The sequence below is a fragment of the Megascapheus bottae genome, chromosome 2 (genome assembly GCF_031878675.1).
Source record: "Megascapheus bottae isolate mThoBot1 chromosome 2, mThoBot2.hap1, whole genome shotgun sequence".
NCBI classification, from domain to species: Eukaryota; Metazoa; Chordata; class Mammalia; order Rodentia; family Geomyidae; genus Megascapheus; species Megascapheus bottae.
In genome coordinates, this window is record NC_143510.1 from 51,756,068 (window position 1) to 51,779,073 (window position 23,006).

The following is a 23,006-nucleotide window of genomic DNA, read 5'->3' on the forward strand; positions in this document are numbered from 1 at the left end:
GTAGAGAGCTCAGTACAACTATGTAAATAATAGTTGGTATGCTATATTCTTTCTGAGTATTGATATGAAAAGTAAGTCTATATGTTCAGGACAGTTCAGTTCTTTTTCTGAGTATTTTCATCTGTAGTTGCTTAAGTCCACTGATTCAGAACCTAAAGAAATGGACACACACACACACACACACACACACACACTACATTTTAATCTTCCAACTCTGGATTTTTTTTTCATACATAAAGTTTTAATATACATATATGGAAAGATTAATACCTTCGTATATTCAATGAACTTCAGAATGCATCGCTTGATTGGTGAACTATTACAAATTGTAGACTTCTTCCTAACTCCCTTCTACAGGGCATCACTGATGTTTGTGTTTGGGATGAGGATTATGTGTTATTCATAGAATCTGCTCTATATGTCTTTATTGCTTGAATCATGAGCAACCATCTCGAGTCATCTATGAGCCTCTGAAGGAGCCTCTTTTCTCCTGGGTCCCCTCTCCAGTTAGCAGGGGTCCCTCTGTGCCCTCGGATCATCTCAGAGCCTGGGGCCCAGCTTGCCAGGAGCTCAGCTTTCCAGAGAGGACCACAGACGCTGGGAGGGTGACAGATGGCTCAGCAGGAGCAACAGTTAGGGGAAGGAGACACTGGAGGGGGGATCAGGGAGGGGGTGAGTGTGAGCCCTTCCTACATAGAGAAAATAAGGGGGGATGTAAATATCACATATTAGTTTATGACAGGCATTTGGAACTTTGGATTAATGAAAGAAGTGCAGAATGGAAGGCTTCTTCCATGGGCAGAGTTTCATTCTCCACTCTCCTTGCTTTCTGGAGAGCCAATTGCTCTGTCCCCACTCTCTCTCCACAGTCAGTCTTTCTTTTGCAAATCTCCATAGGGGTCTTTTCTTTTTGACCCAGTTGGCTGGGGAGAAAGTGGTCACAGGGCTAAGGCCCTGGCCTGATAACCTTAGTTCTGAGAGATGACATGAAGAAGGCTAGTTATTGGGCGCCGGAAGGATGCCAAAGGAACCTCTGAGGCTCCAAAGTCCTTGCAGATGAAAAGCTCTCAGTCCAGGACTGACCAGGAACAAGGGGTGCATAATTTTGTTTCCAAGTCTACTTCTGAGCAAGTGATTAAATCCCTGAGCTTAATCACAGGGCTCTTGAGAGTCTGTTGGCTCACGTGCAGCATGGGCTAAGCCCCTCCTCGGGCCATAAAGCCTGTCAATCCTCAACCTTCCTGCCCCTCAGGATTAGCCAGGGTGTCCGCCCAGTGGCTCCTTCGGAGAACAGCAGCTTGGAAGGGCTGGGGTGTCCCTTGATCTTTTCCAGGGTTAGTTGGGACAGAGAAGAGGCAGGCGAGGCATAGGAAGTCAGGCACTGATAAAGACCCAGCCCAGGGCTGAGTGTTTGGCCTAGTGGTGGAGTTCTTCCCTAGAATACACGAAGACCCTGGTTCAATTCCTGGGTACCACATACATAGAAAAAAGCCGGAAGTGGTGCTGTGGCTCAAGTGATAAAGTGCTAGCCTTGAGAAAGCCCAAGGATAGTGCTCAGGCCCTGGGTTCAAGCCCCAGGACTGGCAAAAAAACAAAACAACAACAAAAACCCCTATCACACTGTAAATCATCAACAAAGGTTGACTCCTGTTAGTAAGACCAACGTTATCTTATCAGGGGGCTGTGAGTTTGGCCTAGTGGTAGAGTGCTTGCCTAGCATGCACAAAGACTCAAGTTTGATTCCTTGGTACTACATACATAGAAAAAAGCCGGAAGTGGTGCTGAGGTTCAAGTGGTAAAGTGCCTTGAGCCTTGAGAAAGTTCAAGGACAGGGCTCAGGCCCTGAGTTCAAGCCCAGGAGTGGCAAACAACAACAACAAATCAAAACAAAACAAAACAAAATCACAAAAACCAGCCCAGAGATATCTCTGATCAATTACCAGAGTCCAAAACCTTGTGATACTTTTCACTTACCCAGTTCTTTTTGAAGAACCAGTCACATCGCTTTCATGAAAATGGTGATTCTACAAAAGTTTCGTTCAAAATAGTGTGGATTTGTTTTAACATCTTTTTCTGAAAGCGAGTTGGGCAAGCCAGTGATTGTGCATTCAGGAACATGGCAGGACAAGGCAAATTGGTTGGAAATTCCTTTCCAGAATGGTACAGTGCAGCTGGCATTTTCTGCCTTACATGGGGATTATTCTGAATGCTTTATAGTTGCCAGGAGAATTTTACAATGTACAACTTGAATAATATGCACCACTTTGAAGATCGCCAAAGAAGATAATGAGTATGAAAATGTAAGTTATACTAAGAGATGGACACATATAAGCCAGGCACTTCATCTTACCATATTCGGAGAAAAAAAACTGATACAGGTTCATACACTTTTGACATGGTATTCCAAGTGAAAGTAAATAAATAGGGCCAGCTCAAAAGAAAATGAAAGCCCAACTTCTCCAGGTCAAGCTTGAGGCACTTTGTACTGCTTTGGAATCATTTCAACTCATACATACTTACCAGTGGTAGTAAATTTCATTTCTGAAGATGTCTGAACAGAGGGTGAGGAGTCAGTGTCCATATCACACATCTCCATCAAGGGTGTCCTGTGCCTGTAATACAAATTATTTTAAGTTCTAGGTGAGAGCAGTGTTGGGAATAAAGAAGCATTGCTTGAACATTAATCGTGTTCTGGTCACTGAGATTAATGTGGGCTATTTCACATTTACCATTCTGACTTTAATCCTATAGCAATTCTAAAAAAGGAACTGATGAAAATAAAATTCTGTCACAGTGAGAGAAAGGGAACTTTCTGACTTAGATGGCTAAATACTACAGAGAAAAAGGAACTATGTGGAACTTTGAAATTTCTTTCACGAACATGTTAGACCCTCAAAGAAAATATGTTTAGTGATTATTTGTACCAAGTGATAATATACACGTATACACATATATATCTTACAAGTATATCCTACAATTATAATTAACCTCAATTTTAGGAAACTAAATACACCTACATAAAGATATGAGTCTCTAGATCATACAGCTGGTTGGATATTTATTTCCAGAATGGGCAGCCTCTCTCTGCTGTGCATTCTCTCTCCATTATACTGTGCTAGTGTATTCTACTCTGTTTTCATCATATTATATCGCTAAATTTGCCATATCCAATGCACTAGATAGTGCCCACATTTGGTTATCTGCATTTAAATTACTGCTGTTGTTACCAGTTCAGAGACTTGAACTAAGGAAATTGTGCTCTTGCTTGGCTTTTTCCCTCATGATTGATATTCTTGAGTTACACCTCACTTGTGACTTTTTGGTGGTTAATTGAAGATAAGAATGCTCTGGATTTTTCTGTCCACACTGGCTGCAAATCTCAGCCTCCTGTGTAGGCAGGATTATAGGCACGAGCCATTGGCATCCAGCCCCACATATTTAACTTATCATAATAAAAGGAACAGTTCTTTTCTCCAATGACCAAGATATATTTCAAATACTCATTAATCGCATGTCACCAGTGAGTAGTGCTCTATTGGAAAGAAGAGCTATAAACATTCTAGGAATACAGAACATTCTAAATAGAACAAGATTCTGGATAAGAGGTAGAATGGTGAAACTGGTAAAGGATTCCCCCCCCTCTCTGTCTCTCTCTATATATATATACACACACACATATATATATATATGTGTGTGTGTGTGTGTGTGTATGGAATATATATGTACATGGAATATATATTCCAGCAATTAGTAGATTTGGTTTTGAACCCCAACTTTCCTACTACTAATAGATGATCTTAACTAAGGAGATTATTTACCTTTAAACTTTATTCATTATTTGAAGTATGAGAATGGCTGCTTCTTCTGCAAATGACTATAAGAGCCAAATAGGAGAATTTCAGAAGATTGGAAAGAACTTGGCAATGTTAGTTGCTTGTTTTAAGAAAATGATGAGATTTCGTTAGCAATAAGCATGGAAATGGTGCATGCATGTCTGATTTAAGGCAGTTGTGAGAAAAAAAATAAAACAACAGGTTGAGATGCAACTGTCCTAAAGAAGATATGGTAAAATATAAAAAATGTCATCCAGGAATCTTAGTTGTGGTGTATTTGTTCTGTAATCAAGGTAGATCTTGTCTCATATATAGCAATTCTTTTTTTTTTCCAGTTCTGGGACTTGAACTCAGGGCCTGAGCACTGTCCTTGGGCTTTCTCAAGGCTAGAGCTCTACCACTTGAGCCTTAGTACCACTTCCAGCTTTTTTCTATGTATGTGGTACCAAGGAATCAAACCTGGATCTTCATGCATGCTAGGCAAGCACTCTACCACTGGGCCAAACTCCCAGTCTATGCATGTTGTTGGAAGGAACTCAGGTGAGAGTTGAGAGGAAGAAAGGAATTGTCCTGTTGATGTCATTCTGTTTAGCCATCCTATTGTATGTCACAACACCCCCCTCCCCCACAGTGGTGGGTTACTGAGCCAGGGTGACCTGTCACTCTGGTTGCTCAGCCCATAAATTCACCTGCTCAGAGCTGCAAGTCTTCCGCGGGTACTGAGAAATCTTTCAGGCCCAGGCTCAGCAGGAAGTCTAGTCACCTGACTGGGCTCAGTCATAACAAGAAGCTGATTTTAAAGAAGTAGAACATTTTAATGTATTTTGATAGCCTACTCTATTACTTTAATGTGAAAACCAGCCAGTGAGGGTTTTTTTTTTTTTTTTTGTAAAGTAAATGAAAAAAGTTCAATCAAAATACAAATAGGCTCTTGATGCAAAATCTCTACGTTTTGTTATGTGGAGGAAAAGAATAGAAAATGGGAACATGCTAGTAGGATGAAGAAATTTTGCCAGCTATTCAGTTTTACAAGCGAGTCCACATGACTATTCTCTTATTAAAAAACAAACAAACAAAAACAATCACTTGAAGGCTTCAGGTAAAGAAAAGGCACCTGAAGGGTTATAATGCTTTTTGGGGAGCTAGTCCTGGGAGATGGAAGATCAGGGTCTGATGGTGATAGTTTTGACACACTCGTGCACATACTAGCCCAGGAGCTTGAACACAGGGCCTGTGCATTGTCTCGAGCTTTTAATTCTCAAGGCTAGCAATCTACCAGGAGAGCCACAGCTCTACTTCTGGCTTTGTTTGTTTTTGGTGCTTCATCGGAGACAAAAGTGTCAGGGACTTTTCTGCTCTGGCTGGCTTCTAACTGTGATCTTGAGTTCTCAGTGCCCTGAGTCACTAAGATTATAGGCCTGAGCCACCGCGCCTGACCCAAGTCTGCTTTTTGACTTTGGACAAATTACCTACAATGAACAACAGCAACAACAACAACAAAAACTTCATTTGCCTCTTTAAAAAGTAAATCAACTTGGTGTTAAGTTTATTCAGAAATTTATTTTAAAGCTAACACTTGGGATTGAATGAGAGCATCCAATTCAAGCTCCCATGCAAGCTTCTCAATTATTTCTGACAACTGACTTTTAACTAATGCTGTGCTTTCATGGGGACGTGCTGCCCCCTGGTGGTGATTTGAATTATCTGCCTACACTAGTTTGGAAATGTTTAGATTTAGCTTTGAATTGTATCTTGCCATTTTCTCCCTAAGGAATTATATACAGAAATGTTAGGATGAAGTATCCTAAAATGGTGGGGCAAAGGATGAGATAATTCAGCAGTGAAACTCACTATACACGAAGTTGGAAATTAAATGAGCAACTTGGAGAGAGGAGGTCAGAAGGGAAAAACTGGAAGAAGGCCAGGGAAAGGGTAACACTGTTCAGAAAGAAATGGACTCACTAGCTGACTTATATAACTGAAACCCCTCTGCACATTATCTTTACATTAAAAAAGAATATCCTAACTTAGATCTTATTTCTATTGACTGACCCCAATAAATAATCATACATCACACTATGATGTATGTTTTATGTGTATATAAAAACATACATTTCATCTTAATAACATAATTTTTTCATGAATTTAAGTGATTTTTAAATTCAGTATGTCTTCTATATTATACAACAATTCTTTTTCTGCCACACATCTATGCCAGTTTTCTTACATCTATCTTGGGGAAATAAAATTATTCAATGTCACATTCTACATTCAGTCCAATATACTGGGGAGCACTTGATTATTCATGGCACATGAATCCAAGCACTTTTATGCATTGGGAATATTGATGACAGTGACAGAGATTAGACTTCAAAGCCAAAGAGCAATGGTAGCAGCATCCTGTGAGTCTAGGGGTCAGAGTTGTACCTTCCTGTGACTGCCTGATATAACTGAGTTTCACTAAGTAAACTAGCTTCCCTAGAACCAATTCGGAATATTTTTACCCACATTAACATTTCTCCTCACAAAATTTAATACATACCACTTATGTGTATTCACTTATGTGAATTAAGATGGGAGGTGAGAATCTAGCTTCTGTCTTCTGCACATGGATATCTCTTTGTCAAAGAGACTTTTTTTTCTCAAAAACAGAAACCAAAAAACAAAAAATTAGGGTTTGGACTTCCTTGCCATAAACAAGTAGATGAAGCTGCCAGGACTTATTTTTGTGTCTTTCAAGCTGCTCAGTTGGAGATCATATCTATTTTTTTATTAAAGAATTTATTACATTGATTTTTACATCATATTTCAAATGACATGTTTAACAAACAAGTGTTCAAAAAGGGAATCTCTATATACAATCACTGGCACTAGTTTTTAGAACATAATCAAAATTAGGCTAAGGGTTTGTATTTCATAGATACATAGTAATTCATGAAATAAAACATTATGTTTATAGAGTCATAGGTTTTTATGTCTATGTAGTTATGTTTATATTTCCAATACCTATTTTGTGTTGTCTTTGTTACTATGGCTCTGTAAAATCGGAGGTTCAGTGTTGTGATGCCTGCAGCATCGCTTTTTTTTAGTGCTCAACATTACATGGTTTATTTGAGGTCTTCTGTACTTCTACATGAATTTTAGCATTGATTGCATTTGATTTTTTTTTCTGCCAGTCCTCCTTCAGGGCTTTTGTTTTAATTTCGTTCATCTCCTACGTATTTTAAGGTATCACTTCCCTGATTTCTTTCTCAACTCATTTATTGTTCGTTGACAGAAAAGCTGCTGAGTTCTATGTATTGGTTTTATAACCTGTTATACTGAAGAAATTTATCGCATCCAAGGGTTTTGTAGCAAAATCTTAATAATCCTTTAGGTTTGGGATTACATTATCTGCAAATAAGGATTGCTTGACTTCTTTCTTCCCTATTTGGCTCCCCTTTATTTCTTTCTCTTGCCTTATTGTTTTGTCTAGGAATTACAATATCATATGAAATAGGAGTTGAGAGAGTGGACATTCATATTTTTACCCATTTAGTACAATATTAGCTATAGTTTTGTTACATATAACTTTTATTATGATGTGGTGTATTCCTTGAATGACTCATTTCTTCAGAACTTTCATAATAAAAAGCAAGGAGTCAAAGCCTTTCCTGCAACAGCTTAGATAACCATAAACTCTTGCTTTTGGTTCAGTTTGTGAATTGTATCATGTTTATTGATATGCATATGTTGACCAAGCTTGGGCACATTTCATTAGAGTGTATGATCTTTAGTGATATGTTGTTGACTGCAAGTATTTTTATTGAGAACGTTTCACCTATATTCATAAAAAAATTGGTCTATGATTCCCTTTTTTGTTGTGTCTCTGTTCTGTTTGTGAATGTGTGTGATATTGGCTTTATAGAATTAATTTGGTAGTATTTCTAATCTTTTCATTCATGGGAATGTTCAAGAGTTACTGATTTGATTTTTTTTAATGTCTGGTAGAAATTGGCAGTGTATCCATTAGGTCCTGGGCTAATGCTAATTTTGTTGGGAGACCATTACTGCTTTTATTTTTCTTTCTTGCTAGTTCTGCACTTGGGCTCAAGACCTGAGCACTGTCCTTGGATTTTCTCAAAGCTAGAGCTCTAACACTTGGGTCACAGCACCACTTCTGGCTTTTTTCCCCCTATGTATGTGGTACCGAGGAATTGAACCTGGGTCTTTGTGCATGCTAGGCAAGCACTCCACCACCAGGCCAAACTCCTCACCCTGTTACTGCTTAATATCATTGATTGTTACAGATCTGTTTATATTATATTCAACAATAATAAAACACATTTTCTTTTCAAATACACATGGACGTGTAGGAAGACAGACTATTTTCTCATTTAGAAAGGACATCAATTGATTTAAAGGGATTAAAGTCATACAAAGCATGGCTTAATCTTAAGTATGACTTAATTCTAATTTGATTAAATAAGAATCACATATATGTATGTGAAACATCTAAAGTATTTCTCTACAGACCATCACACATTTATATTACCATTGAGTCAAAAAATAAGAAAGTATTATTTTTACCGGAATTAAATGTGAATGAAATGTTTTCCAGATGTAGAATAAAGTTGCAGCAGTACACATACACATCAATCTAGTAAGTATATATGCTAGAAAAAAATATCTCAAATCAATGAGTGCAAAGTAAGGAAATAATAAAGATGAGAAAGTGGCCGGGAGTTTGGCCTAGTGGTTAAAGTGCTTGCCTAGCATGCATGAAGACCCGGGTTCGATTCCTTGGTACCACATACATAGAAAAAAGCTGGAAGTGGTGCTGAGGCTCAAGTGGTAGAGCTCTAGCCTTGAGAAAGTCCAAGGACAGTGCTCAGGCCCTGAGCTCAAGCCCAGGACTGGCAAAAAATAAAAAATAAAAAAAATAAAGATGAGAAAGTACATCCTTGACACAGAAAGTAGAAAAACATGAGTCAATGAAACTGAGGCGTTGATTTGATAAATTAATAAAATTCAAATTTTAGCTAAATTGGTCAGAAAATACAATACAAATGAACAGTAACAGAAAGAAATCTGCTTCCAAATGCTTCAGCTTCTGCTGGTGCATTAAGGAATCAAATATGTAACTTTGGCTCAAATAGTATAGGAAACTCTCTCTGCTTTATGACCCATTATTACATAGTCTCAATTGCATGTATAAGTCTTTTTTCCATGTAACACAATATCATATCAATAGGACACCAGGTTTTCTTTTTTTGTGGGATGGGCAAAATTCTGCTTATCACAACCAGATTCTACCACTAGAGAATAAGTGTATCTTAAAAAGGTGACTTCCAAGCCAGGAGCTGGTGGCTCACACCTGTAATCCTAGCTACTCAGGAGGCTGAGATCTGAAGATCATGGTTCAAAGCCAGCCTGGGCACGGAAGTCTGTGAAGCTCTTATCTCCATTAACCAATAGAAAACCAGAAGTGGCGCTGTGGCTCAAATGGTTGAGTGGTAGCCTTGAGCTGAAGAGCTCAGGGGATAGTGTCCAGTCCCAGAGTTCAAGCCGCACAACTGACCAAGAAAAAATGTGATTTCCAGGGTCAGTGTTGAGTATTTGTCTAGCATTGGAAAGACCCAGGGTTTAATTTTCTGCCCAAAGGAAAGGAAAAATGACTCCTTCAGGCAGTGACGACTTAGTTTTTTGGAACTTCCCAAATAGCTACATGAAAGCAGCCAGGACAGTTATGAAGAGGAAAACTGAATCTCATACAATAATGCATAGACCACAAATTAGATAGCAAGGTATGGATCTGCGTCTCCAAATATAATCAGGAGAGAACAAATCACCACCAGCACAAAAAGAAATAGGATGGACAAAATAGAGAAGAAAGTCAACATAAGAACTGGCATATCTAAGAGACAAAAATAGAAGGAAAACACCACAAAGCAGTCAGTAGATATTATCTTGAAAGAATAGCAGAACAGTTGGTGAGATACAGCTGCTGAAGTGAGGATGAGATTTATCCATGCAATCAGGGAAGCTTTGTCGAGGGGATGTGGTAAAACATACCAGGGGTGAGGCAGTCTGGTGCTCATGCATGTTCAGAATAGTATAGCTGAATTCCATTCCTAAATATGCCCTACATGGAGAAGCCACAGCTTCAGTTATTCAACCTTCCTTTGCCCATGCTGTTTGCTACATGATTTTGCAGTGTTTCCACGTCATATCCTGCCTGATTACTTGATTACCCCAATATGACTGGCTTTGGCCAAAGAGATGTTAGTATGAAGAACCCTTGTGTATTTTCTCTTTCAGTTGTCTCAGTCAATAATCCCTATAAGGAGATTTTTTTTTAGAAGAAACATGTACAATGAAGGATATAATGGTCTCCATCCTCTAAGCCAAACTCAGCCTCCAGCAGAGGAAATGGACGTTTCTTTTCTTATCAGCACGGCTGTCTAACTGAGGCTGTTATATGTAGATCTTTAACTGGAAGTTGCCAATTGCTCTCCAGGCATGACTTTTCGCAACATCTAGATGACAAGAATTCTAAATAAAATCTCGTGGAAGTGTTATATTGCACTTTGCACTCACAGTTGGACCATAAAGATTCAGTGTAGGAGACGCTAGCAATAACTACAGGGTTGAAAGTTTATTGCCCTGAGAACATGACTTCTTTCATTACTTCTTAGATTTCAGAGAGTTGAGCACATTGGATACCTGCAGTCTTAAATTTGAGGTCAAGATAAGAACTATCATATTCAGTCCACTAATGGTGACAGGGCCTTGAGATGGTAAGTATTACATTCCTTCAAATAAACTTGCTGATTTATCAACAGCCATCATTAACTAAAATCACAGCTATATTGGTAACATAGACTTCAATGTATTTCATGCCATAATGTGTGAAATGAAAAATCACAAAGTGGAGGCTAGGAGCTGTGTAAAACAATGGGAAAATGGACTCAACTTAATAGACTATGAAAGCAGAAAATTAACAACTCTTGTGATTGTTGAAGGTATAAATTAAACAGAGCCATGGACATACGTAAAATGTGTTTTGATTCAATCAAAAGCAAGCTATTTATTTTTCTGTGGAGAAGATATTTCCTCCAAAGCCACAGAGATAGTTCAAGATGAATAATGAGAAGAGGTATCATCCCTCGTTATTGTCTCTTTCCATGTGCCTCTCACAGGAGGGGCCTGGAACTTTTGAAACACAAGTAGTTGACTTATTCTTACCCTCTCCCAGAGGGACCACTGCCTACTCAGTCTACATCGCAATTACCTGAAATTGTTGTAAAAGAATGAAATAAGGGTAACACTAATTCATCCCTCAGGTCATAATGAAGTCCCTTGATTCACTGGTACCTTTACCTTTGGCTTACTTATATTTCTATTTTGCTCTCATTGTTCTCATTTAAAGAACTATATACTATACCCCAATGCTGGAGAGACACACCCTAAAGGTTCTACCCTATTTTCCTTTCAGTTTCAATAAAGGTTCACAGGCTTAGAAGAAAGCTTAAGAGAGTAACTCTTCTCTTTTGTTGGTATGAAGGGGTGGGTAAATTACTAAAGGAAATGTGTTGGCAAGGAAATGAAGAAAAAAATAACTTCTGCTGAAAAATCAGATGTTACCTATCTGTAAAACAGAGCCAAAAACTGAGATCAGAATGCTGTATTTTCAAAGAAGGTTTTCATATCTTGTGCTAAACATTTGCTCTTTCTAATGCTTAGGTTTTGAAAGTGCCTTTAGTTTCCTTATCATGATTTTTGTACTTTGCTTTTCTAGCACTAAATACAGTAATTTTGTAGCCTTGCATCTATGATTAAAGAAACTTCTCAGAAGTAATAGACCAAGAAGAAAGACATATGGTTAAAAAGGTAAGAGAAATTTATTTCAATCAAACATTTGGTCATCTGTGAGTGTGTGGTGGTGCTCTCTGTGTGTGTGTGTGTGTGCTTGTGAACACACCTGCATGGGTGCATACAGGAGGGCGCCATGGCTTGAATCCACGCTCTCTCACTCCCACTCAGGATGTTTGCTCAAGACCAATGCTCTGTCACTTGAACAATCACTCCAACCTATCAATGTACTCTTTCACTGGAGATAGAGTCTCTCAGGCTTTTCTCTCAAGGCTGGCTTTGAACTGCTATCTTCTGAACCCAATCTCCTGAGTGACTAGTATTACAAGTATGGAACCCAGCTTCTGTGTGCTTTAAGGAATATTTTTTATTTTATGAGAAGTGGAATTTTCTTCTAGCAAATTATAAACAAATATAACAATGTTCATCTTAAAATATAACCTGTTTTGTTTCCTTGAAGGGAAGACCACAGCTTGTGGAATCACAACACAGCTGCTGCTGCTGCTGCTTCTTCTTCTTCTTCTTCTTCTTCTTCTTCTTCTTCTTCTTCTTCTTCTTCTTCTTCTTCTTCTTCTTCTTCTTTTATTTTTTCTCCTCCTCCTCCTCCTCCTCCTCCTCCTCCTCCTCCTCCTCCTCCTCCTCCTCCTCCTCCTCCTCCTCCTCCTCCTTCTCCTCCTCCTCCTCCTCCTCTTGTTCAATATGAACAGCCATGTTTTGCTTTGGTTCTTTTTCCAATAGAGTCTTGTGTTTTTTGCCTGAGATTGGCCTCAGTTTATGATCAACCTACCTTATGGTCCTCACATAACTGGGTTTCAATTATGTGTCTGTCTTATTTGTTGAGTTGAGTGTCTCAGAAAACATTCCTTTGGCTGGCCTCAAAGTGCATTCTACCATATCTCCATTTTTGAGTGGCTGGGGTTATAAGTATGGACTACCCTTCCTAAATGTATATTTGTGATTCTTGGGAGTGTTCCAAAACATAATTATGTATGGTAACAGAATTGTAGCTGCTATAGTTTCAAATAATTTGTTGTCATTTGAATAATTAAACTGAGGACTAGAAATAAAACAAATTTCGCATCTAAAACTGTCAAATATCCAGTTGTCTGGATAGCATTGTCAAGCCCTTCTTACACTCTCTCAATGTTTTAATCCTTTTTCTGTTCTGTTTTCCACATGTATCTGATGATAAAAGGACATATTCCTTTGTTATGTCTTTATTCCTTCAGTTTTACCACTAGTTTTGCATCTCGGATTATTCAAATGGGTTTCAATACAAAATGAGAGCAGAATAATAGGGATGAGTTCTAAGAATCCCATTACTTTACTATTGTTACTGGCTTCCCTCTAGTGAAGTTTCTATTCTTTTTTTTTTTATCAAAATAGTTATCAGTAGGGCAGACACAAGATCAGATAATCTAAGGAAAAGACAGCATACATGAAGCTGCTACTCCAGACAGACTAACAAAAAATATGTTTTAGATCATTTGCTGTGAATGACCATGTAATTTTGTTAAGGGAAAAAGGAAAAAGTCTGAGGACAGGCAACTCAGAAGACTTAACTATGTGACTGATCTCAAGTCATCATTCCAGCCATTTTAAGGCATTTATGGGTCTCACTTTTCACTTCATAGGTCATATCATTAGCTTTGGTAGTGTTATTTTCTCTGCCCCATTATTGTTTCAAGAAATATACTGGTAAATTTCCATTTTACAGTTCCATAGAGGAGTAAACCTAAATTTGCACACAGAGGAGTAAACCTTAATTTGCTTGCTGTCATTTTTTCTTCAGCCCTGGTAGAATCTCTGGACAAAGTCAACATCTAGAAGCTGAAGATGCAAATCATTTTCAAGATTTTATTCAGTATACCCAAAAATGGTCTCTTGATAATCTATTTCAAATAACCCCGACTGCTCGCCAGTTACCTAGTGACTATTAATGGAGTCTTAAATCACTCTTCAATGTTATCATTCTGTGGGAGGTCAAAATAAAGGGTCAAATACCAGTGAAGGGTAAGAACAAATATTTTTGTTGTCTTTGGAAAGCATAAAGTTGCCATGTAAATCAAAGGAGAAACGATGCAAGCAAAAAGGAGTATTTCTTTGGCCAAAGCTATATGTGTTTTAGTGGGAAGAGGGTGCATTCAAGAGAAATACACAGAAAATGATGAGTGGGGTCCTTGTGTATCGTATGATGATGAGTAATTGCAACATACCTCTTATTCAGAGCCCACAAAAGGATATGGGAATTTATAACTAACTGAAGTGGGTTGGCATAAGTGACAAGATGAATCATTGCCAGTATCTTCTAGGAGAGAAAAAGAAAAGGCATTTTACGATATCTGGCTAGAGGAATAAAATTCAGCTTTTATCCTTGCCTTGTACCTCTTAGCAGGTTCATGTCATGGCTGACAAGGGAGCAGGCAATCACTCAGGAGTCACTGACTTCATTCTTGTAGGTTTCCGGGTACGTCCAGAGTTCTACATTCTCCTCTTCCTGCTGGTGTATGGCATGATCCTTTTGGGCAACATTGGCCTGATGGTCTTCATTATGACTGACTCCCAGCCGAACACACCCATGTATTTCTTCCTAGGCAATCTCTCCTTCATTGATATCTCTTACTCCACTGTCATTGCTCCCCAAACCATGGTCAATTTCCTGTCTGAGAAAAAGGCCGTCTCCTTTGTAGGTTGCATGGTTCAACTCTTCCTCTATACCCTCTTCATCGTAACAGAGGGGTTTGTCCTGGCAGCCATAGCTTACGACCGCTTCAGTGCCATCTGCAGTCCTCTCCTCTATGGCATCCACATGACCAGACGCCTCTGCGTTCAGCTGGTTGTCAGTTCATATTTTTGTGGCTGGCTCAGTTCCATCATCCAGGTCAGTGTCACCTTCTTGGTGTCCTTCTGTGCATCCCGAGTCATTGATCATTTCTACTGAGACTCTCACCAAATTGAGACGATCTCCTGTTATAATATCTTCAATAATAAGGTGGTATCTCTGATTCTGGCAGTTCTCATTATCTTGCCCACATTGGCTGTTATCATGGTCTCTTACACGTACATCGTGTTCATCATCTTCCGGATTCCTTCCCATGAAGGGAGAAAGAAAGCCTTCTCTACCTGCAGCTCCCACCTAGGGGTGGTGAGTGTGCTTTACGGGGCTGTGTCCTTTGTGTATCTCACACCCCCCAGCAATCCGGAACTTCGGAAAGTGGCTTCTGTATTTTACATACTGGTCACACCCATGTTAAACCCTCTAATCTACTCTTTAAGAAACAAAGATGTCAAACAAGCTTTGAGAAAAGTCCTCAGGTACAAGAAAATTGTGTCCTGATTCTCTTTTCTCTTAATGCTGTCACTGAAAAAAATCCAGCAGATGCTTCATCTTCATGTATGATTAATTTGGGATCCAGTGTCAATACTTTTTAAACTGACCAGTCCTCAAATGAATTCTTCCCACTGAAGGATTATGCTCATTCAACATCCACTCTCTCTTCCGTGAGAGCAATATTGCTTCAAAATGGCTGCTGCTCAATGCTCAGCCACTCCTAGAAGAGAAATATACTTTCTTGGACTGTCTCCATGATGGTGGAAGAAAGGAAGATTTACCCTTAACCATCTCTTCAAACCTATTGTGGTTATGAGGGAACAATTGATTTAGTGAGACATTAAGTTCCATACATGAACTCTTATAATTGTCAGAATCATTAACCCAAAGTAAAATATGTTCTAAATTGTCACAATTAATTCCTTTGTAAAATGTATACCCAGTCATTTGCCTGTGGTTCCATAACCCTTCAATAAATATCATGATAAAAGATACCTTTTAAAAAATGTACCATCATCAGTTTAACAGAATCTCAACTGAAATCAATGATGCCTGGTGGTATTTTATTATTATTTCTATTGTTGTTATTCATTTGTTATCACAGCAAAGAGACTGAGAAACATATTAGCTATTCCATTTTTTAAATGTGAATGTTTAAACCACAAAATGAAAGTCTTTGGAATTTGTTCCCTCTTTGAAGGGAGAAAACCGAAATAGATACTTTAAGCCACTTTTACCAGTTGTAACTGAAATTGTGTGTAAACATATGTACGTGGGTGCTCATATTTTTCTCTTATATATTTGACATGCAAATTATAAATGTATCTTCTTCATAATATTCTTGATGTTGTAATTTAAGGAAAGTACTTACAGTTTTTGAATAGTATTTTAGTTTATATATTGGTTAAAAATCTTATTTGCAGGGCTAGGAGTTTAGCCCAGGGATAGAGTGCTTGCCTAGCACCCACAAGGACCCAGATTCGATTCTACATACATAGAAAAAAGCCAGAAATGGGGCTGAGAGTTTGGCCTAGTGGTAAAGTGCTTGCCTAGCATGCACAAATACCCAGGTTCGATTCCTCAGTACCACATACATAGGAAAAAGCTGGAAGTGGTGCTGAGGCTCAAGTGGTAGAGCTCTAGCCTTGAGAAAGTTCAAGGACAGTGCCCAGGCCCTGAGCTCAAGCCCAGGACTGGCAAAAAAAAAAGAAAGAAAAAGAAAAAAAGCCAGAAATGGTGCTGTGGCTCAAGTGGCTCAAGTGGAAGAACTCTAGCCTTGAGAAAGTTCAAGAACAGTGGTGAGGCCCTGAGCTCAAGCCCAGGAATGGCAAAAAAATCTTATTTGCAGCTACATTTTCTAAAATGCAAATGGCATGTAGTTTAAAACTTCAAATGATTTTTTTCTAAAGCAGTTATTATTACTGAAGAAAAGTGTCAAAAATTTACTTTCATTAATTTTCTTTCAATTTTTGTATTATGGGCCAAAATCTAATGCTGATGATAAGATGAACAATTGAGGAGATTTTGTAAAATTTGTATGCCTAGCATTTGCCCAACTGTTTTCATATGCATCCTCTTAATTCCCTATTATCAGGGCATACCAATACAGTCAAATAATTTTTAAAGGCTCTCAGGGGAGCTGTGTGCTGGTGGTTCACGCCTATAATCCTAGCTTCATAGGAGACTAAGATCTGAGGATTGCAATTCAAAGCCAGCCCTTGCAGACACATCTGAGAGACTCTTAATTCTACTTAACCAGCAAAATGCCAGAAATTGAGGTATGGTTCATGTGGTAGAGTGCCACGCTTGAGCAAAAGAGCCAAGCAAGAGCACAGGAGCCTGAGTTCAAGTCCCAGTACTGGTGCACGCGCGTGCACACACACACACACACACACACACACACACACACACAAACACTCACACACACTCTTAGTAGGGAGGGTACCACTCATTTTCGTATTCCCATTATTAGGAAAGAAGGGTCATAAAAAAGAGAAATGGGAAAAAGTAGGACTAAAGGACCCAGGTATTGACAATAGTCTTGATAAAAATAATTCTCTATTGTGAATTCACACTAAGAAAATTATCTATTCAAAGGTGACTTCAAGTCAGGTGCCAGTGTCTTATTCCTGTAGTCTTAGCTACTTAGAAGGCTGAGATCTGGGGACCAAGTTCAAAGCCAGACCCGCAGGAAGGTCCGTGAGACTCTTAACCACCAATTAAGCATTACAAGCCAGAAGTGGAGCTGTGGCTCAAATGGTAGAGTGCTAGCTCAGGGACAGGGCCTAGGTTCTGAGTTCAAGCCCCAGGGCCTTCAAAAAAAAGTGACTTCAATATGTTTTTCTTCACAGGACAAACGTCATTTTGTACTATATTGAATGTGGTTCTAGATGTTTTAAAACTAGGTTCTATTCATTCTTTATAAATATTTCCAATAAACCAGTTACTCTTTTGCTACCTTCTGAAAAAGTATTACCTTTTCATTTGTTTTATTTACATTATAAAGTAGTCAGGCAGAGTTACTTGTTTGTAAAAGATTGAAAATCATGTACATAAACAAATGAATTATGTTGGAAGGGCACTGGAGAGTACTAAATGGGTAGAAAAAAATGGGGAAGAGCCATGGAACTGTGCAGGAACTGATACCTTCCAAGGAACCTAGAAGCAAGACCTGTGCTATATTACAACCTGTGAATTCCAAGCATTTTCACTTCTTTTCCTTACAACTAAATCCTGATTAAAAATGCCACATAGAATACATTCCGGCAATAGTATGGTTAAAGACTAGGCGATTGCTTGAATCTGGCTTGAATTCTAATTAAAAAAAAAATAGAGAGGATATTCAAAATGTCATGGTACAATTACTAAAATAGTTAAAACCCCAAAACTTGAAGGAATTGAAATGCTTTTGATAAGGTGGAATGTGTTGGCCCAGGTCCATATTGGAATGGTCATAGCTGAGGAACAATCAGGCCAAAAAGTTAGATTTCATCTCAACCAATAATGCTGAAACCTGTCATCATAAATTGGAATGTCATGGTGCAGACGGGTCTGCATATAAACATAAGACCTCATATGAAAAGTAACAAAAGCAAAATGGGTTGAGGACATAGCTCATTTGGTAGAGCACTTGCCTAGCAATCGCGAGATCTTGAATTCAAACATTAGTGTCCCCTTAAATGTCTTTCATAAGTTCATTTTCATAACACACAATGCTATTTATAATTGAAAGGAACACAATATTGATTCACATAGCAAAAACGTGTAAACTTTCAATACATTTTTGTTAGTTGGACACATTGTTATATTCAGATGGTACTCCGGAAAAGACAAAGGAGAGTAGATTTGTGTTTCTAGTGGTTTAAAAAGCATTAAGTAGAGGAACCCCAGGAACTTTCCTGGGGTGATGTTAATCTGGGCTGCTACTGAAGCTAATAAATGAAATGACTGGTCAGACCCATAGAATTTTCAGCACAATGAGGGAGCCTTACAAAGACTTTTTTAAGTGAACTATGAAACCAAGTACAATGTAAAGCCAGCCAGGCAGGAATGTCCTGAGATTCTTAGCTCCAATGAACCAGCAAAAATTGGAAGAGTAGGTGTGGTTCAAGTAGTGAAGCATCATTCTTGAATGAAAAGGCTATGGAAGAGCATAAGGCCCTGAGTTTGAGTTCCAGCACTGGTGAAGAAGGAGGAGGAGGAGGAGAGAAAGAGACAGAGAAGAGCCAAAAGGTCAGAAAATCCTGATATGCAATACTTACCTTGAGAAGATAATCACACTGTATTAAAACATTTAACATAATCTCACTGAAGCATTTGGAGGAAAATATACTTACCTCAATACTTTAGAAAACAGTTTCCATGTAACAGGGATATTCATAAGACAATATCTTGGAAAGGTAGTCTACAACTTGGGAGGGGGGAAGTGGGAGGAAAACATGGGAAAAGGTAAATGCTCAAGAAATAATGTACTCACTACCTTATGAATGTAACTGTAACCCTTGTATATATCATCCTGGTAATAAAATATAATACAAAATAGGAAAGTTTTTTTCTGCTTTTGGTCAGGAACTATGGAACTAAGTACCTAAAGAACATTGTAGAAACCATAGCTCACAAATTAGTAATGTTATTTCTACCAAGTACAGGTTTAGAATCATGACATATTTAGAAGGAATAGCCCATGTACATAATTCAGAACTGAGCAAGATGGTGGTTTGAATAGACAATGTAGCTGGGATGAGCTTAGCATGCTGGCTCTGTAGATGTTTTCTGTCTTTCCCAGAAGAGGTTTGTGATGCAATATTAAGGAATTAATTTTGAGAAGGCCTTAGCTGAGCTTAATACACTTGAAGTAAAAAAAAGACCGTACAATTTCCTGTATTTAGGAGTCAACAGGAATATTTCTGTTTTGAGATTCACTTTACTATCAGAAAAATCACCCAAGACAAACACTGAGAAATCTGTACTGTGAGATTCTAGCCTGTGATACATTAGTTACTGAAGGTCATGATCCCTTTAAGATTGGTTTCTGCACAAGCCAGCAGCAGGGTTGAATGATAGCCCAGAGGAACTGGGCCTCAGAAAACCAAAGCTGAAAGTGATGGTTTCTGCAGAACTTTCCATCTCTCCCAGCCCATGTAGCTTTGACCCCATAAAACCTTCCTTCCCCTGCACAAAAGGCACTGGGGAATGACAGGACTATAAAACTTTTGTTTGTAAGATGTTCAGAGTTGAGCCTGGCACTGGGGTGGCTTCTGCCTGTAATCCTAGCTACTCTGGAGGCTGAGATTTGAGGATTGCAGTTCAAAGTCAGCCAGGGCATGAAAATTCCATGAGACTCTTACCTCCAATTCAACAGAAAACTGCAAGTGGTGCTGTGGCTCAAGTGGTAGAGTGCTAGTTATGACCTGAAAAGCTCAGGGACAGTGCTCAGTCCCAGAGTTCAAACCCCACATTTGGAAAAATTTTTTTTTTAGGATTGGAAACCGGTAATAGTAAGAGGCAAGGAAGGTGGAAAGAAAGGGGAGATAATAATATGATCAATGTTCTTTCATACATGTATGAAAATAGAATAATAAAAATCTATCAAAATTGTTCAAAAAAGTGGGAAGGAAGAATGAAAGCTAGTAGATGCATCCTGCAAATATCACAATGAAACTCCTTTCACAATTGATATATGCTAATAAAAACAGAATCCAAGAGGGAGTACACTTAACAAAAGCACTAGAGATCCTGACAGGACGTAACAACTAGCATGATCCCTGCCTGTCCGTGTGGTGTGCAAAACTTATTGCTCTCCACAGTAAATCATTGCTGGAAAGCTCTTGCATTCTTCCCCAATTTGTACTAGTATGTAGGGAAAGTGAAAGGAATTTCAAATGGTACCAGTCATTCATTCAAATCAGGTTCCTGGCAACACAAAGCAAAGGGAGAGGGGACAGTGTCTCTAAGGCAATGTAGCTTCAAAAGTCACAGAAGTCATCTGATCAGATGAGTAGCCAACATCCCCTATTGTCCACAGGGAAGACTGTATGTCAGGGAAAAGATTTATATATTTGTTTGTCCTGGAGGTTGAATGCATTGCAAAAGCTCATTTGGCTTTTGGACTTCAGGGACAGTGCTCAAGGTGAATGCTCTACCACTTAAGTCACATCTCCATTTTCAGCGTTTTGATTAATTGGAAATAAGAGATTCACAGATTTTTCCAGGCCAAGCTGGCTTTGACCTGTGGTTCCAAGATCTCTGCCTCCTGAGTAGCTAGCTAGATTTGCAGTCATGAGACCAGCACTTTCATCAAGAAATGTATCCAAGTAATCTATTTGGGATTATATTTTTACTGGCATGCTTAACTCCAATTGTGATACTTTCAAGAATCTGAATCTAAATATCTGAAAAGTATGAAATAAACATTTCATAAAACAATGACTCAAAATTATTCATCAATATCACTGCGAGCATCATTTCCTCCATGTGATTCTTTTCACCGCATCTATCACATCTTTGTTTCTCAGACAGAGAAGGTCAGAGGGTTCAGCATTGGTATTATAAAGAACACAGCTACAATCTTGCTTTTCTGTGGAGAGGACAGGGCCCCAGGCTGGGCATACATGAAGAAGACAGTCCCATAGGAGATGCTCACCACGGCTATATGGGAGCCACAGGTGGAGAAGGTCTTTCTCCTGCCGTGGGTGGAGGGGATCTTCAGGACAGTGGAGAGGATGTACCCATAAGACACCACGATGATGGTGGTGGTGGAGAGGATGATGAGCGCAGAGAGAACGAACAGCACCACCTCATTCACAAAGTGAATCACAGAAGAAGTGGTCCAGCCTGTTTTCCCCACAGAAACGCAAAGTGAGAGCAAAACCTGTATGTATTGCAGAATTGACACATCCACAGATATAGGATCCAGTTACCAGCTGAACACAGCTTTTCTGGGACATGTTGACATGATAAAGGAGAGGAGAGCAAATGGCTGAGAAGCGATCAAATGCCATTACAGACAGAAGAATGGCTTCTGTGGTGGCAAATAGAGCAAAGAAGGAAAATTGAGCTAAACAGTCATTATATGAAATTTTCTTTTCAGTACTCAAGAAGTTAAGTAAGGTTTTGGGAGCAATGACTGTGGAATAGCAGAGATCCAGATAGGACAAGTTTCTCAGGAAGAAGTACATAGGTGTTTGCAGCTTGGAGTCCATGGAAATGACAAGCACCATGCTGACGTTTCCCACCACGATGACCACGTAGATGACCAAGAACACGAAGAACAAGAGGATCTGGAGCTTGGGAGTAGTCCTAAATCCCAGCAGAATGAACTCGCCGACCTCTGAGAAATTCTTATGCCTGTCACTGTTTATAAGTGATATGTAGGAAGATGTGGAGAAATAGTAAACAATAATCACTAGTTTTGGCTAAAAAAAATAAACATTGGGGAGTCCACTTGGAAGAGATGTGATTTGATATCCTTTCCACTACATTGTGAAGAACACTGACAGCAAGAGGATTTGGAGCTGGGGAGCAGCTCTAAATCCCAGCAGAATGATCTCAGTGATCTCCAGAGGCATTTGTTTTTGCTTTAGTTTCGTGATTTTGTCATCAGCTAATTGCCATTAACAGCCACCTCCCTTCGTGCAAGTTGGAATACTGACACTGCTCTATTCCTTGAGATATAATTTACTGACTATATAACATGAAATAACATAAACTTCAGAATTTTAGAATGACAAATGAGTTCGAATGATAATCCTAGTTTATTTTAATAGTTGTTTAGGTTCTAATTTGTTATAGAACATTAACATATTATAGTCCATTTTTCATATGCAAGAAGAAATCTTTCAGATCCTGGCCAAATGTTATCTTTTCACATCTGAACCTTTTATTCTTCTTTCATTATTATTCTCCCTATTGTGACATGAATTCTGTTTCATAATTTATCTGCTGAAGAGTAATGTTTCTTCTTTTAATTTCCTGCAATATAATTAGACTTTTATCTTTCTTTCTTCCTCCCTAATTTCCTTCTTCCTTCTCTCTCACTTTTTGAACACAGGAAATACAAATGGAGATTTCTATTAACTTGAGCAGAGACACACTTTCCTTTTAACAGGAAGTATAATTTGAACAACAAGGAAATATGATTCTTATTGCAGAAAAGACTTTCTGTTAAACAAGGTTTGGTTCTTCCTTTTCTGTTTCTGCCTCTTCATGGATGCATTGAGTCCAAGTATGTTTCAGTGTGGTTGAGGTAAGAAACCATAATCATTCCTGAGAACACCAGAATCAATTGATTACTATATCTGCTTGTTTACATTACTCTATTAATTTGAGAAAAAATAGAATTACTTTTTGATATGAGTATAGCCCTCATAAATCTTTCCCCATTCCAACCTCCTGTTTACTTGCTCTAGCCTCTGAAAAAACCCCACCATTCTACATCCAATTTCAATGAAGTCAACTTCTAGATTCCAGGTATGAGTAAGTTTCGACAT

At 38.7% G+C, this 23,006-nt stretch overlaps 2 pseudogenes; one reads left to right on the forward strand and one right to left on the reverse strand.

Annotated features, from left to right (window-relative positions):
* Positions 1-14,031: 14,031 nt before the first annotated feature.
* Positions 14,032-15,087, forward strand: LOC150066961 (olfactory receptor 9K2-like; annotated as a pseudogene).
* A 5,891-nt stretch (positions 15,088-20,978) lies between these two features.
* LOC150066962 (olfactory receptor OR9H1-like) lies at positions 20,979-23,006 on the reverse strand (annotated as a pseudogene).